This window comes from Typopeltis vanoorti, chromosome 11, assembly GCF_054136105.1.
Source record: "Typopeltis vanoorti isolate ZY-2024b chromosome 11, IOZ_Tvanoo_1.0, whole genome shotgun sequence".
NCBI classification, from domain to species: Eukaryota; Metazoa; Arthropoda; class Arachnida; order Uropygi; family Thelyphonidae; genus Typopeltis; species Typopeltis vanoorti.
In genome coordinates, this window is record NC_143559.1 from 109284667 (window position 1) to 109300160 (window position 15494).

Below are 15494 nucleotides of genomic sequence, written 5' to 3' on the forward strand. Positions count from 1 at the left end.
AGGTGTCAAGTCCTGTGTTTAACTGATTTCCGTTAGATGCAATTGACTGTTGTACTCTCTGATAAGTATGGATGTATCTTGCTTGGAACTTGTAGCAGAGGATTTAACATGAAAAGTATTGTATCAGATCTAATGTTCAGTAAAAAAATACCTAAATGACTTAGCATTATAAATATCTTTATAATGAAGACAACTTTTATTTCCTAAAGAAACTTGTATTTCGGATAGAACAATATTTCTCAAATTTTAGTTTTGCAACCCGAAATTCGAGCCACTCGATGCAGGCTATTGATATGCTTCTATATTTTTTTTTCAACCTAATTGATTGTTTTTCTCTATATATGTGTATATATATATTATTTATTTATTTATTATTATTTTATTTATTTATTTTTTAACTCATTTGATATATTAGGTATTTTTTCCAACACAAATAAATAATTATTTATTCTTATTTCAACTGAATATATTATCTTTATTGCAATTCCAAGCAGAATCAGTGAGCAATAAATAAATGAATAAATAAAGAGTGTATGAATTCACTGTGACTTCAAACATAGATGTGATTTTCTTAATTTGAATAACACATCAACGACACCATAAGTTGTTCATTTAAATTTACACATTTTATTTGACTGAAATATTATTTACAATATTGTATTTTCTGAATCTAACATACAGAAATTAAATAAACCGAAAAATACACACCTTTTGCACTGTTACGCTAGGAATGTTTTCCTAGAGCAACATACACACGATGTTTTCTACATAGTGACACTCATCTGGGGAAGTTTATTCATTGTGTGATCATGGGAAATTGTTACTGTAGTAAAATTTAGGCTTACATTTTTATTTTTATAAACCAATACATATATTTTTGAGCACTGATATAAGCACAAAATCTTTGGTTATGTTTCCAATAACAATTATAATAATTACACGGTATTTTTTCACGTTTTGGGCAACCAATATCGTTTAAATCAAGAACAGGTCTGCTATTAACACGTTAATGTTTTTGATTTTTCTCTTCCTTTGGCAGGCAATATTTGATATATGCTATTTCAATTTTGATATATGCAAAATTTAATATGTTATTTCTTATTATTTCAAGTAAATATTAGCGCTGCAGTATACTTTGTTAATTTCTATGTTACAAAGTTCCAACGGTTTAAAACTTTAGACTATAGTGACATGTATAGGTGAGCATAAAACTCAACGTATCTGATCATCACTCATATCCTCCCTTTTGATGTTTATGCACAGTCCTTCTGTGTTCTAATGACACTAACATTCTATTTGAGATTATCAGTTCTGGGTTTTGAGTATATGAATGAAATGTTTACAGATCACTCAAACAATGTCAATAGGTAGCATTATACAATTTTCTAAAATAATTAATTAAAGGATATCAGTTTTCCCCACTTTTTTTGTTTTTTTCCTTTCCTAGCATTAATTTCACATTAGTGAAATTTTCTTTAAGAAATAAACAGAATTGTATTAAGGTATAAAGTTATGGATTTATATATCAACTTCTAAACAGAATAACTGAGTAAAAATTTCACTATGGAAAGCACAACAACAACACATATCTTTGTTCATTTAAGTTTACAAATGCATATTTTATTTTGCTGAAATATTATTTACAAGTATATTCACAGAGAAAAATTCAAAACATATTATTTAACATATTAAAAAGAAAGAAACATATTATTTAACATATTAAAAGAAAGACAAATACCAAATAATATCCTAAAAGCTATCACAAGTATATATGAAAATAATCAAATACAAATAAGATTAAATCACGAGCTATCATATACGATAGAGATAAACCAAGGTTGCCGACAGGGATGTCCCCTCTCAGCAACTCTTTTTAATATCTACTTAAATGAAATAATAATAAAATGGAATAAAAATTTACATCAAGGAATTAAACTTTCTCCTACAGTAAACTTAAACACTCTTCTCTTTGCCGACGACCAAATAATAATTACAAATTCTGAAGATAAACTACAGAAAGCTATTTTAGATCTAAATGAGATATCCAAAGATTATGGTATGATAAGATCAACAGAAAAATCAAAAACTATGGCCTTTAAAGGACAAGATCCAGCAAGAACTAAAATAGTAATAGATAATAAGATCTTAGAACAGGTGAATTCATTTAACTACCTAGGATGTACAATCACATATGAAAATGAAAAAGATATAAACGTAAAAATTGCAAATATTTCAAAATAACAGGTGTAATTAACTCTATATTTAAACCAAACCTAGTTCAAAAACAAACCAGGCTAAAAGTATACAATACATTAGCCCTACCAGTCTTAATGTATGGAAGCGAAATCTGGACAATAAAACAAAAAGACAAACAAAGATTAACAACAGCAGAAATGAAGTTTATGAGAAAAACTGCAAAGTATACCCTATTTGATCACAAAAGAAATGAAGAAATTATGAAAGAATTAAACCAAGAACCAGTAATAGAAAAAATTAAAAAATATAAACATAAATGGATGGAACACGTTCAAAGAATGAAAACAGGAAGATTACCGAAACAAGCCTTAAAATACAAGCCATTAGGAAAAAGAAAACCAGGACGTCCTCTTAAACGATGACTTCTAAGGCTGGAACAGGCCATGCTAGGCCTAAATCCTTGATATGCGTGATGATGATGATGATGATGAAATTTTGAAACATGCAATTACCTAAAAATATTTCACAATATTTAGTTTACAATCTTAACATTTTCCAATGAGTTCAATAAACAAAATGTTCGTTACTCACTATTTCTTGGTTACATTACATCAAAATATCTGGTCATGCAAATGAGTCTTCAGATCTGATACCATAGAAAGCACAGCTCCATAGATTTGACATTGCATTAGTCTGGAAATGACACCATGCCTCCCTAAACTTTCTGTGTATTCTTTTATCACCAGATATATACACAAGCAGTTTTTGTATAATGTTCATAAATGTCCCAACATAAAGAATCTTTATCAAATTTGATAAAATCTTGAAAGTCTAATTTCATCATTGATGAATTTAGATGGTTAGCGATAATTCTTCCCATGATACGAATAGCTAGTAATTCAGTTTCCAAAAATAGTAAATGATTATCAATGTTGTACATTTTTGGTGAAAATCTCACAGCTTCTTCACAACTAATAGAGAAAACGTTACTTCTACAATCTCCTGTATCATTGAGCATTAGTTCCTCATCTTGGTATTTCAGAATATAACAGTCATTGATGTCAAATTCATAGTCAACTCTTCTTTGCAAGTAAGCAAGGATATCAGACTATTTCCTGCATAATTTTTCCCAAGTGGTCCTGGATAACCACATTACAATGTGCGTATCTTCTAAAATAATAATAGGTTTCCATCCTTTTAGAGTTATGTGAAGAGCTGTTTCTCATGCTATTTTCCTGAAGAAAGAAAATTTCAATGACTTTTGTGACTCACCCATTATTTTACTTTACCTGACACAAAACACCACAACACAATACGATAGCTACACTGGATGAATGAATTGTAGCAACTGAAAATGCACTCGACTCGATTGTTTTTCCTTATAGTACTGTTTACTGTGACCATTTCTTCAAAAATGTAACTTTCTTGCAGATGACTCATGGACATGTTTTCGCATGCTGGTGCATATAATGTTCATGTGATTTTTATCTTACTTTGTGACATCATGGGGCAAACCTTATCTCTGTGGCTTGAATGGTGTTCTATATTATTTATCCCTATTATGTTAAGTATTTTTATCCTCAAACAGCATTTTTTGATATAAGAACATGTAACTAGTTCTATGTCTCATATGTCCGAAATTGTTGGGATGGGAAAAAAATAGAATTAGGTGGTGAAGGGTGAAAGGATAGTCGCGAGGGTGACAGTGGGCCTTACAATTTTCCCTCACCCTTTCTCCTCCAGAAGATGTCTGCTCAACCAAGGGGAGATTAGTGAGCTCACCATTTGCAGATATCTTTTTGTGATGTCACCTCAAACTGATAACCAGGGAGCTGTGTGACCTCTCCTTTTGCAGATATCTATTAGTGATGTCACTTACCTCAAACTAATACTCATAACTTCAGAGCCAACAAAAAAAGCGTTTTTTTTGACATTTTAAGGGTTTATAGAGGAAACCCTTTGATCCCATCCATGTCGTCAGGAACCTTTATCTGGTCTCTTCCAACTAAAAGTGACTTAGCGGGTATCGTGGGTAGAGAGTTTTTGCCCCTCAGAACAGGTAACCGGCCCAGTGAATACTTACGTCGTGAATACTTACGGCCCAGTCACATGCCAATCTTAAGCCCGGATACAATAGGAAGAGGTAGCGAACAGTGCCACGCTGTGGGGAGGCGCCCTTGTGCAAAACTTTTAATGGAAAACTTTTAAACTCATACATAAAAAATAAATTTTATTTAACAGTAGTAGAACATTGTAATCATTAAAATTCATTAATAAGGAATTTTTAATAATAAAAATTTTCAAAAATGTTTATTTCGTTAATATATAAATACAACAGAATATATATATATAAACAAAAACTACTTTTATTTTAATATAAAAAGAAATATTATTACATAACAAAGATAATTTGGAGATATGCTTTTAACTATATAACAATTAGGATAAATATAGATTTATTTTACATATTTATCTGTCTTGATTTAGCCGCCATAAAATGTTTAATAATATCTTTAATGTGTAATGAATCCATAATATTATTTTCAATTGATATAATTGATAAATCCGTTAGAAGCTTTCCAGACATTGTTGACCGCAAAAAAATTTTTATTAGTTTCAGTTTTGAAAAACTTCTTTCCCCTGATGCTACGGATATTGTTAATGTTAAATAATTACGCATTAAATCGCAGTATTCAGAAAGGTGTCGGTTAATTTATTTTCGTATATATAATTTAAAATACATCCTGAGGAGCTGACTATTTTTTAATAAAATATTGCAAAGTTTTTAATTCCTCAAATAAAGTCATACCATCAATATCGCGATTGTCGGAATCTTGATTGTCGCTCAGTTTTAACTGCAAATCTTTACGTTTCATTAAATCTTCATCGCTCCAATCTTTTAATTTGCTAATGTCTCTTATAACTTTAAATCCTCGCTATGTTGTTTTAAGAGTATAAACCTTTCCGTGACTGAAGTTATTGTCTTGTCTAAAATTGCGAAGAAAAAAATTATTTTAAAATTTTGTTTAAGATCATACATTGTCTCATCTTCGTAACCAAATTTTTTTGATTTTGTTATTTTGCGCATGTCTTGAAAAATAGGATCAATATTAAGATCGCTTGCTACTTCTTTTGCAGTTCTAATAATATTTTCAAAATATTGGTCTGTTCGGCGAGTATTTAATTCTTGTATAACATAATCAAGATTTACTGTAATTTTTCCTATATCAAATGTCGGATTCTGCATTATTTTGCTTGCAACATTTACGAGACTTAAGATTTCGTACCAAACATGAACAGATCAAATAAATTTAAACGAATAAATCTTTGAAATTAAGTTGTCTACCTGAACTCTAGAATCGATATCTTTAGTTTCATCTTCCGTAATATCAAAAAGACTGTGGTAAATTTCCTTGATATTATTTTTAAGTGGCTTTATTGCTTCTACTCTACTTTACCACCTAAATTTCCTAATAGCAGAAAGTAGTTTTAAATTTAAAACAAGAGTATGATTTTTTAATATAGTCCACCGCTTCACAGATATTGAAAAATAATTATATAATTCCTGTATTAGCCCAAAAATTTAGTTTCACAGGATATCTTAGCCATCATTAACTACCAAATTTAATGAATGACCAGCACACGGAATAAAAAAGCTCTTGAATTTATTTCAAGAATCAAGGATTTTTTCTGCAGTCTATTATGTTTGCCTCACATATTTGAACCGTTGTCATAAGCTTGGCTGTTTAAATCCGAAATGTTAATATTCAATAATTTTAAATAATTTGTAAATTGAAATAGTCCTTGCCCAGTGGTATCTTCTATGGATTGAGAACCCAAAAAATATTCATGAATTTCTGCTATATTTGTATCTTTATTTTGATTAACAAATCTAATAATAATAGATAATTGTTCTGTGTGGCTTATATCCGGAGTAGTGTCAAAAATTAATGAATAATATTTCGCCCTTAACTATTTCTAAAATATTTTACATGAGGGCTCTTAATTTATGCATATTTAGTTCCGAAGATGTTTGCATATACGAATTTATATTTTAACATGTCACTACTGAGATTGGATTAATTGGGGACAATCATTTAAATGCCACTTCTTCTCATACTGAAATTGCCCCCCCCCCCCAATATTACCATAATCTTATGCATCGATTTGGTTTCTTGTTCAGTTACGCCGGGAATATAATTTTATGACACATCATTTCTCAGCTGATGACATCTATGTGCTGTCAATTAATTCAACTACTGTCCCCCATCGATGAGAAGAGGTGGATAGTTCTCTTTGCCACTGGTAATAAAAATAATTCATATATCGTGATGTTTTTATGCTAACCGTACTTACTAAATGCTGCACACTTTGTGGGGGGGGGGGTCGCATAAAATTTCTTCCACTGAATGTTAACGAGTAAAGTCGGTAGTCCAACAAACGAATGATTCGTAAATCCTTCTATACAGACCAAACATATAAAAATAAAAAAAAACATAAATTAGTTAACGCCTATTTTTTCCTGAAAGCACGAAGCTTATTAATTCTTCCCAGTATTTGGAGGCTGAGTGGGCAGCTGAAACCAAACATACAAGTTTAAAATCCTCTTGTGAGGCTTCAGTTATACACACAGTGTGTGTGTGTGTGTGTGTGTGTGTGTGTGTGTGTGTGTACATATTGAAGATGATGAACCGCTTCCTGGAATTCAACTCTTTTTTAGCCGTATCTTTTCTAACAGCCAATATACTGTACCTCTTTTCGTTACAGCCAATGACTATTGTCAGCAAAGAGAAGAAGAAGAAGAAAAGGTGTTGTGTTCTGAAAAATACAGATCTCCTTGTCATTAAGTGGAATTTAACAAAATTATGTCACGATCATTACACGTAATTGAAAAATTTTATTATTAAAATGAGAAAAACATGTCAGAGAGGTATTCGGCCAAAATCCACGTAATCAATAGAGTTCAGAAAGCTACAATGCGTAGCACTATTTACAGTATGTATATGGCGTTATTATTAAGCCGAATTATTTCACAAAATAAATATGTTTACTCTAGTGCATCGTCTTATGAAATGAATTTAATAATAGATAAATAGACAATAAATAATTTCTGTATATATCAATTATTTATTGGTGTTGTTTACTTTTTGTAGCGCGTGGAAGTACGAAATAACGGCGACACAAACAAGAGGTGGCGGTGAGTAGAATAAATTTTAAAATAATAATAACTACAGTTGATAAATATAAACTGACAGTTTAGTCGGAACGTCTTGATTTAAAGACTTGCAAAAATTGGTTGCAAAGTTTTCGATCTTCCGAGTCTAATTCAAATAATAACGAGTATCCATTTGGAGTTGATATATTCGCTTGAAAGCAGGTTTTCTTCACTGATGTCTTTCATCGAAATTACAAAACTGTTATTTTCTTCTTTCAGAGATTCGGAGATATAAACTTGGTGTTTACAATGGAAAGCTTGAAGGAATGTTCATTGAAACCCAAATACGAAGTAAGATTATTTTTTCTCTACTGACTCAGTAAAATTTTCAAGCAATATATTTCTCTTTACTATTCAGTATTTCTTTGTTTATTCATTCGTTTCAAGACGAAGAGGATTAGATGAAATCGAATTTCATTCCTGTTATTTCGTTTTCCGTAAACCAAGCAATCGCCCATGGACACTCCCATACCTGGAGAAACAAGGACAAACTGCGATAAACCAGGAACAGAATCAATAATAATCCACAGGAAATATCCAGATATATTTCGAAAATAGTGATAAAAGAAAAGATGGATGATTCTTTTAAGGTTTAGGAACTTACTTCTGCAATGTGTTTTGAACTGAAGAAGCTGCTCAATGACTTTCAAGGTCATTTCCTCAATGACTTGAGGGATGCAGCACCAGGAGATGTTCGAGGGCGTATTTTAAAAAGCGAAAAAATTCACATTCTGGGGAAAGAGTCGGCATTAAGTCAGGTGAAGTAAATTCGCTGTAATCCGCGGAAGATTCCATGAAAACACAGACGAAAGAAATGTAACAACATGTTAACAAAGGATAAATATAACCACGCGTTGCGGGTATAGTTTCTAATATATGATTAAATGTTGTTTCTTTAAAAAATAATTCACTTTACTCAGAAATATATTTAATATATTTCTTGGGGAAATTGTATGTAATAGCTGCACGTTAGATCAGCAGAATTCTTCGAAAAGCATCTCCGATTTTTAACAATAAATGGATATGCATTTCCATTGCACACTTCAGTTCAAGTCAAGTATTGACCATCCATCTTCATCTCACCACTGAACTCTTCTCTTGTACTATGCCCCCCCCCCTTCCATTAAACGAATCGATGGTGAATCGAAAGAAATTGAATCTTGTCTCAGACTAATTACTGCATTCATAGATTTTAAGACAAATTAGATTTCCTTAGAATTAATGAGATGTCTTATTATTATTTGTCAGCCTGTTGGGGTGTTCATCCCATCCATGGGTTCATCGCCTTGTGGATGGGAAGATCCCTGGTACCAGTCGTTGATCTGATCGAGAGTTTATTGCTGATGACAACAGTCTCGTGCTGTCCATCGAGTAGAATAATCGAGATTGGAAGAAGACTTTAAACATCCGCACGTGCACTCAACTATTAAAATAATTTAAACCTCTTCAGGACACCCAACTGTCTTTTAATTTGTCGATGGACATTTAAACATGAAATTGACTTCTTGAAAAAAAAAATCAACATACCAAATTCCTCATTTCTGATTTCCTCACTGATTAAAACGTTGAATTATTTTAATTAAATACTAAAAAAAACTCTCAACGACACCTTAATCAGTAAATCTTTTAGCAATTCAGCTAACGAGGTCCGCTGACTAAATATTCGATTAAATATATAACATGAAAACGAAAAATATAAAATATGCAGAAGCGATATCTAAAAGTATTCACAGTCTTTAAAGCAAACTAACTAAATGAGCGTCATTAGTAGGCGAAAACGATGGTATAATGTCTTAAAAGAATAACAACATCTCAGTCCTCTGTCTCACTAATATTGGGTGGAAAAGGGCTTTAAGGCGATAAAAACCTACTTTGACTATTAGGAGTCTGCCATAAGAAAGAAATAAACAAATACAGATACTTAGAGATGTTTTTGTCTATGAATAAAGAACACCACCTTGCCTTGCGATCTTTATGAGGACACGTGTGGATTGTTTCACAAACTCTGAGAATTTTCCCATTTCTAAATTAACTTACTTTTGTTAGAGATTAAGATCACTCCACTGAGAGGCTTTCCTCTATATGTTAAGGAAAGAACTGAGGAATTGCGGCACATCTATAACTCCAGGCTGAGAGTAAATTCTTGTTAGCGGATGAAGCTCTTTTTATCCACTTGAGATTCAATAGCTCTTCCCAGAGATGATTTTTTGAGATCATATTTATAATGCGCCTTTTTCATCATCATAATCGATTTACTGATATGTACCTTCAAGAGATGTACAGGCTATTATGATAGGATTATCATACTTCAAGATTCCACTGTATCGCTCTGTACTTGAAGTGTTACTTTCATGTCAACTGATTAAGGAACTCAGAACGGGCTGATATCGATATGAAAGGAAAGTCAGCCACAAAACAGCATCCTCCGATAATTTCTTTCTCAAATTCAGTACGCTCACCTTATGCCATATCATTGTGTGCTGTGATAAATGCATATGACTTATCATCACTACAAAAGCATTTATGTGCCTCGAAGCCTGAAGTATATACTTGATTTAATAATCCATGGCTATCCAGTAATCTTTCCTACACAACCTTTCCTACAACCTTCTGATTGTCGATGCACAATCAGAAGTTGTTTTAACAAAACCTGGCAGATTCATCAAGGAATTCAGAGACTTCCGCTCCCGTTAAAATCTTCGTACAACTGTCTTGACCACCAGTGAGACCTGATCGAAAATTAACAAAGGCGAGTAAAAATAATTTTGATTTTATTCTGTGTTTGCGTTAATTGTGTCCCTTACATAATATTGAAGTGTTTTTCTCGGTTGATTGGATTGTATTTCTCCCATGATGCTCTGTTTGCTTTGGACAACAAGTGAACATTGAATTAAGCAATCATCTCAAAATGTATGTAACAGTTTAGTATTCTTAATTCGTGTGTCACAAATACCAAAGATTTTAGTGAAGAAACAAAACAACGATGTTCTTGACATGGAAATTTCAAAATGAAATTGAAAAAGGAACAAATACGAACTCCATGAGTAATTCAGAGACTGTAGTTTCTCTTAGCTATTCTTAGTAATGCTCACCTAGTCTGGGGTAAAAAATAAAAGCCGTTTCTTAAATACCTGAACAAAGTGTTCTTTGCGCTTTAGTGTCTTACGTGGACTTGAGATTGGGAAACAAAAAGAAATTTTCTGAAAACAAATCGGAATAAAATTATTAAATAGGTTTTAAAGCGTGATATGCTGCGTACATTACTTCATTCCAGCACGTTCTGCAAATATTGGTTTTACTCCTTTTGTTAGAAGTTTTGTCATAGATGGCGCTGCATTTTATATAAATTTATCGTAAGATTAGTCACTGATTTTTATGCAGCGTCATCTGCGACATCTAGTGTATAATAAATTATACATTTAATATAAGAAAATTATTCTGCATCGGATACTTTAGACGCAGTGAGCAGGTAAAATCGATTACTTGCTAACCGCACCGATCTAAACGTAAACAGGATGGATGTATACGAAGATTGTCGTATTTATTGAAAAATTTATTGAAGTCAAATGAAGACATTCATTTTCTTGGGAGATTGTGTTTCTCCCAAGAGAGATGATGCTTTCGCATGTTTCTGTCAAGGAGAGCAAACCGAAATGATTGTGTAGGAGACACCCTTCTCCTATTATTCCTATAAATGCATTGCATTTATTTGGGTGGTCTGGGATCAATTGCTATTTCGTAAAGTGGAATTCAGAACCGAGATCGTTTTAGCGTTCTGATAAAAAGGCTGTTCAGAATTCTGTTTCAGCCATGAGGATTCTTTAGAAGAACTTTTCAAATTAGTTCAGTTCCAGATGAACATGCAGCTATATTTTCTTCGAAAACTCAAATTTATCATCTCAGCAGACCCAAGTTCTCCCAGTTAAGAGGATATCACATCTTATACTTCTCTGATTAGCTTACTTCTTTGCGCTGCAACCAAATAAAAGTAATTGATGATTTCCTGCAGTAAGGAATAAATAGAGCAACATGCTGGACGGTTGAAGAATCTTTTGAACTCCTGATCTGTACTAAATTTATTGAGTATCGCATTACGTTTCGCAGTATTTTTATGAAAAGACCACTCACGAAACATTCCTATACAACACGTTGAGCGCAATAAGTCGATCTAAATTACATTCTAAGTAGATGAATCAGATACTCTGTGTCTGATTCGTCTACTGAAAGCGTCTACTGAAAGTTTTTGTAATATTTCAAATTTTTGATTAGTCCGGAAACATTTCTCTAGAGGCCAAACGTGGAAATTTTTAAGCCACTTCAGACTAACAATAAGCGAGGAGGTGGTCTCACATCTGGTGATGAAATTCATCTCCCGCCTAAAGACAATTACAAACATCCTAAAGACAATAAAATCCATACACTAAGAGAAATACTTGATTTCTCTTAGTGTATGGATAAAGGGTAATGTTGCTCACTTTCATCTGAAAAATCGTACAAGAAGGTTAACGGTTTCTGCTGGTTCTTTTCACAAGCATTGTTCGTTAGATGGAAAATTATGCAAACTGAACAAACACTACACAGCGATATTGTTGTTATTCAATAATATCGTTCGACAATGATCTTACCGAATAAAAATTTTTTGTTGTCACAAAACTCTCTAGAAATGAGAGAGTTCTCCGTTAGGTTTGAAACGAAAGCTAATGTTGGATCACTGCTAGAAGGAGAGAGAAAGCTGATATTGTGAAGCAACTCAAACGAGCCAAAAATGACTGCGTTACAAAATTCTACTGATTCCATATTTGAACCATTGAATCTATGGGAAGAAATCCTGTCGGCTCTCGGCATTCTTCTAAATTCTTCAACTGACAACCAACAAACACGTGAAGAAGAACACAATGTTCAAATAGTTTTGAATTTGTATTCCACGTTCAGAATGCAAACCGCAAACAGCCGTAATAGGCTTTCAGAGCAGAAAAAGAAAAGGGAATTCCAACTTCATGTGGGTTATTCTCTCGCTAAAGTGTGTTTCTGGAAAAGTTTCAGTGATATGGGACTTGTTGGTAAAATTGCAATCTTTCTCAATCAATGTGATCATTGTGAAGGGCTGTTAGCACAAGAACGACTTTATCCGGAACAGATAACGGAGTTGTGGAAATGGCCTGGCCATGACGATACTTCGAACAGGACGAAAATCTCTCCAATGCTTTATTTCTTACGCGGGGCGAATTTCAACAAGATTCTGATTCATAATGAAAAGTTTGTTAATATTTTCACAGTTGGTGCAATTCGCTTTAGAGCCCGTGAGATACTCTTGCTGCTTAGATTCGGAATGTCTGTAACATTGTATGAATTCCCAGAATCTGGTCAAGGTAGAAGTGTTTGTTTCTACGAATTCATTTGCAGTGGGGTTTGGCTTCTTCTTCATCCACTACATGATCATGATAGTCCCGAGCACATGGAACGGATTATGGACAGAATGAAGTGCGGTCAATATTTGCTTCGAGTCCTTCCTCAACTCTCATTTTCGTCTCTTCAAATTGCCATGCGAGGGGAGTATTTGGAGTGGATGTTCTCTGAAGGTATTATGCGGGAAATATATACCCGTCAGCTGCTCGACATGTACAGATCCTGGCTTCCCTTGCTAAAAGAACGGTGTCTGAATCCTTCTGAACTGACACATCTTTGCCGATGCAAGATCCGAAGTTGTCTGGAAGAAAACTGGGAGCTTCCAGATGGCATTCAGGCCCTTCCTCTCCCTCTACGTTTGCGGAGATACCTTGACCTTCAAATGGACTGAAGATCCAATTCTACTTTTTCTTTTAAACTGCATCGTATCTCCCACTGTTGTTTAAGTAATCACGATAAACAGCTTTTCTTCCTAATTATATTGTCATCCCTTCTTCTTCTTCCCTTAAAACCACCAAAAGATAGTAAACATTATTTGGAAAGTTCTTTCTTTTTGTATATCTTTAATTTTTTTATCTTTTTTTATCTCCTTTACTGTATTGTGATGTTCTATGAAATTTCACTTCTGCCGATGTCATTCTTGGTTGGTGGATTATTTTTTATTCATCGTCGAGGTTTCTCTTCCAAATAACATAAATGGTACTCTAACTTCTTAGATGGGGACCGTGTGGTGTGTAACTGGGTATAAATCCATATCCGAGTCACTACAACGTAATGGGAGAAGTGTTTGTTTCTAGAATTTCCTTGAATGGGGTTTATTCATGGGGTAGGAACACCTTACTATTTGGTAATTAATTTAAAGTAGTGAAAGGTCATTTGGAATACAAATTACTGTAAACAAACTTTAAACTGTAAAACATTTGAAGACCTCAAATCAAAAGAAATGATTATTTTATTTATTTATTTATATACTCGGACCTCCGTTTGTAGTGCTACGAACATTGAACTCCGAGAGGTATCGGAACATTCTGGACGATGCAATGCTTCCTACTCTGTGGCGTTTCTATGGAACTGACCACTGTTTCTTTCAGCAAGACAATGTATCATGTCATTGTAAGACTGCTGTTGCTGTAACTGCGTGGTTTGTGGACTTCACCACACCAGGATGGACTTCATAGAGCCTTGAAGTCCAGACCCACCATATGAGCGTCATAATCCAGATCACTTTGATTGCTTCTGTGCGAAATGCAGGATGGTCAATATCCCTCTAGTTCTTTCTCAGCTCTCATTTAATTCACATCAAATTGCCATGAAGGGCGTGGCTGGAGGGTACACCAGACCATGCGATTGTTGTTCAACTTCTTGACTTACATAAAGCACAGATTCCGTTGCTGAAAGAATGGTGTCTTAATTCATCCGAAGTAAGTCATCTTTGCTGATGCAAATTCAGAAGTTGACTGCATGATAACAGGGTGCTTCCAGGCGGTATCCATGCACTGCTCTCCCTCTACGTTTGTGACGATACCTTGACCTTCAAATGGACTGAAGATCCTCTTCTCTTGTAAACTGTGTTAAATCATCCAATTTTTGCAAATCACGATGATCATGTGATGATTTTTGTTTCATTTCTCTTCCACTCTTCTTTCACTAATGTTAACCACGTGAACCAGGGGGGGAGGTTTAAGATGAAATAAAGATCGCAGTTCAATCCTTTATATATATAGTGTAGTATATGAATGTTATGATCATGTGTTGTTTTGGAGGTTTGCTTGTTTCATAGGACGAAAGGCATTTTTCTGATACCTCTATTGAATGCTTATTTGGTTGCATGATTTAGGTTTGATGCTAGGGTGGCTATCTAAACGTTTTTGGTTCTACAACTGCCAACTGCTGAAAGAACGATAATTAAAAAGCGGTTGAGTAGGTGACATTTCTTAGTCGACGTTTCCGGAGTAGTTGATCTATTCTGTCTCTGACCAAGTTCAAACAGAGTTTCAAACTAACAGAATTGAAAATAATAATGCCAGGTAGGAATTAGGATCTCGAGAAGGTAGAAACTTCGTAACACTCTCATTTCGAAGTCAGCAAAATCATGGAGAGTCATAAACTCAATTATCGACAACAAAGGGTCGATACCAGGTGGCCACCGATTTCCCATAGTCATCTATTGAAAAACATTTCCGATTATTTCCATTAGGGATGAAAAGTTCTTGGAATGGGTAATAAATCTATTTTATATTTAATACATATAGAAAAATGCAATATCGAAAGGCAATTCGCTTCCTACCTCTTCGTTTTCAATGATATGCAGAATGACCGTAAACAGATAATCGTCTAATGCATTCAACATTCGTCGAACCATTTTTATACTTGTTTTATAGCCTGTGTTCTGCTATATCGTTAACAATTGTAAAAGCCAATCGAATGGCCTGATACTTTCCTTACATATTTGGATAGACGATCTTGGAAAACGTCCTTCTATCTTATCCACCATGCCATATCTAATGATCCCCCTTGTGCCAGAAAGAGATCATTTCCTTATAGTGTCGTTCGTGTTTGGGATAAATGCCTTTCCATGTTAGTGATTTCGAGTAGTTTACCTTCTTATTTCAAAGGCATCTGACTACGTTTGCCACCCAGATTCATCAAACAGGTGATGTCAGGTGATCTGTCTGCC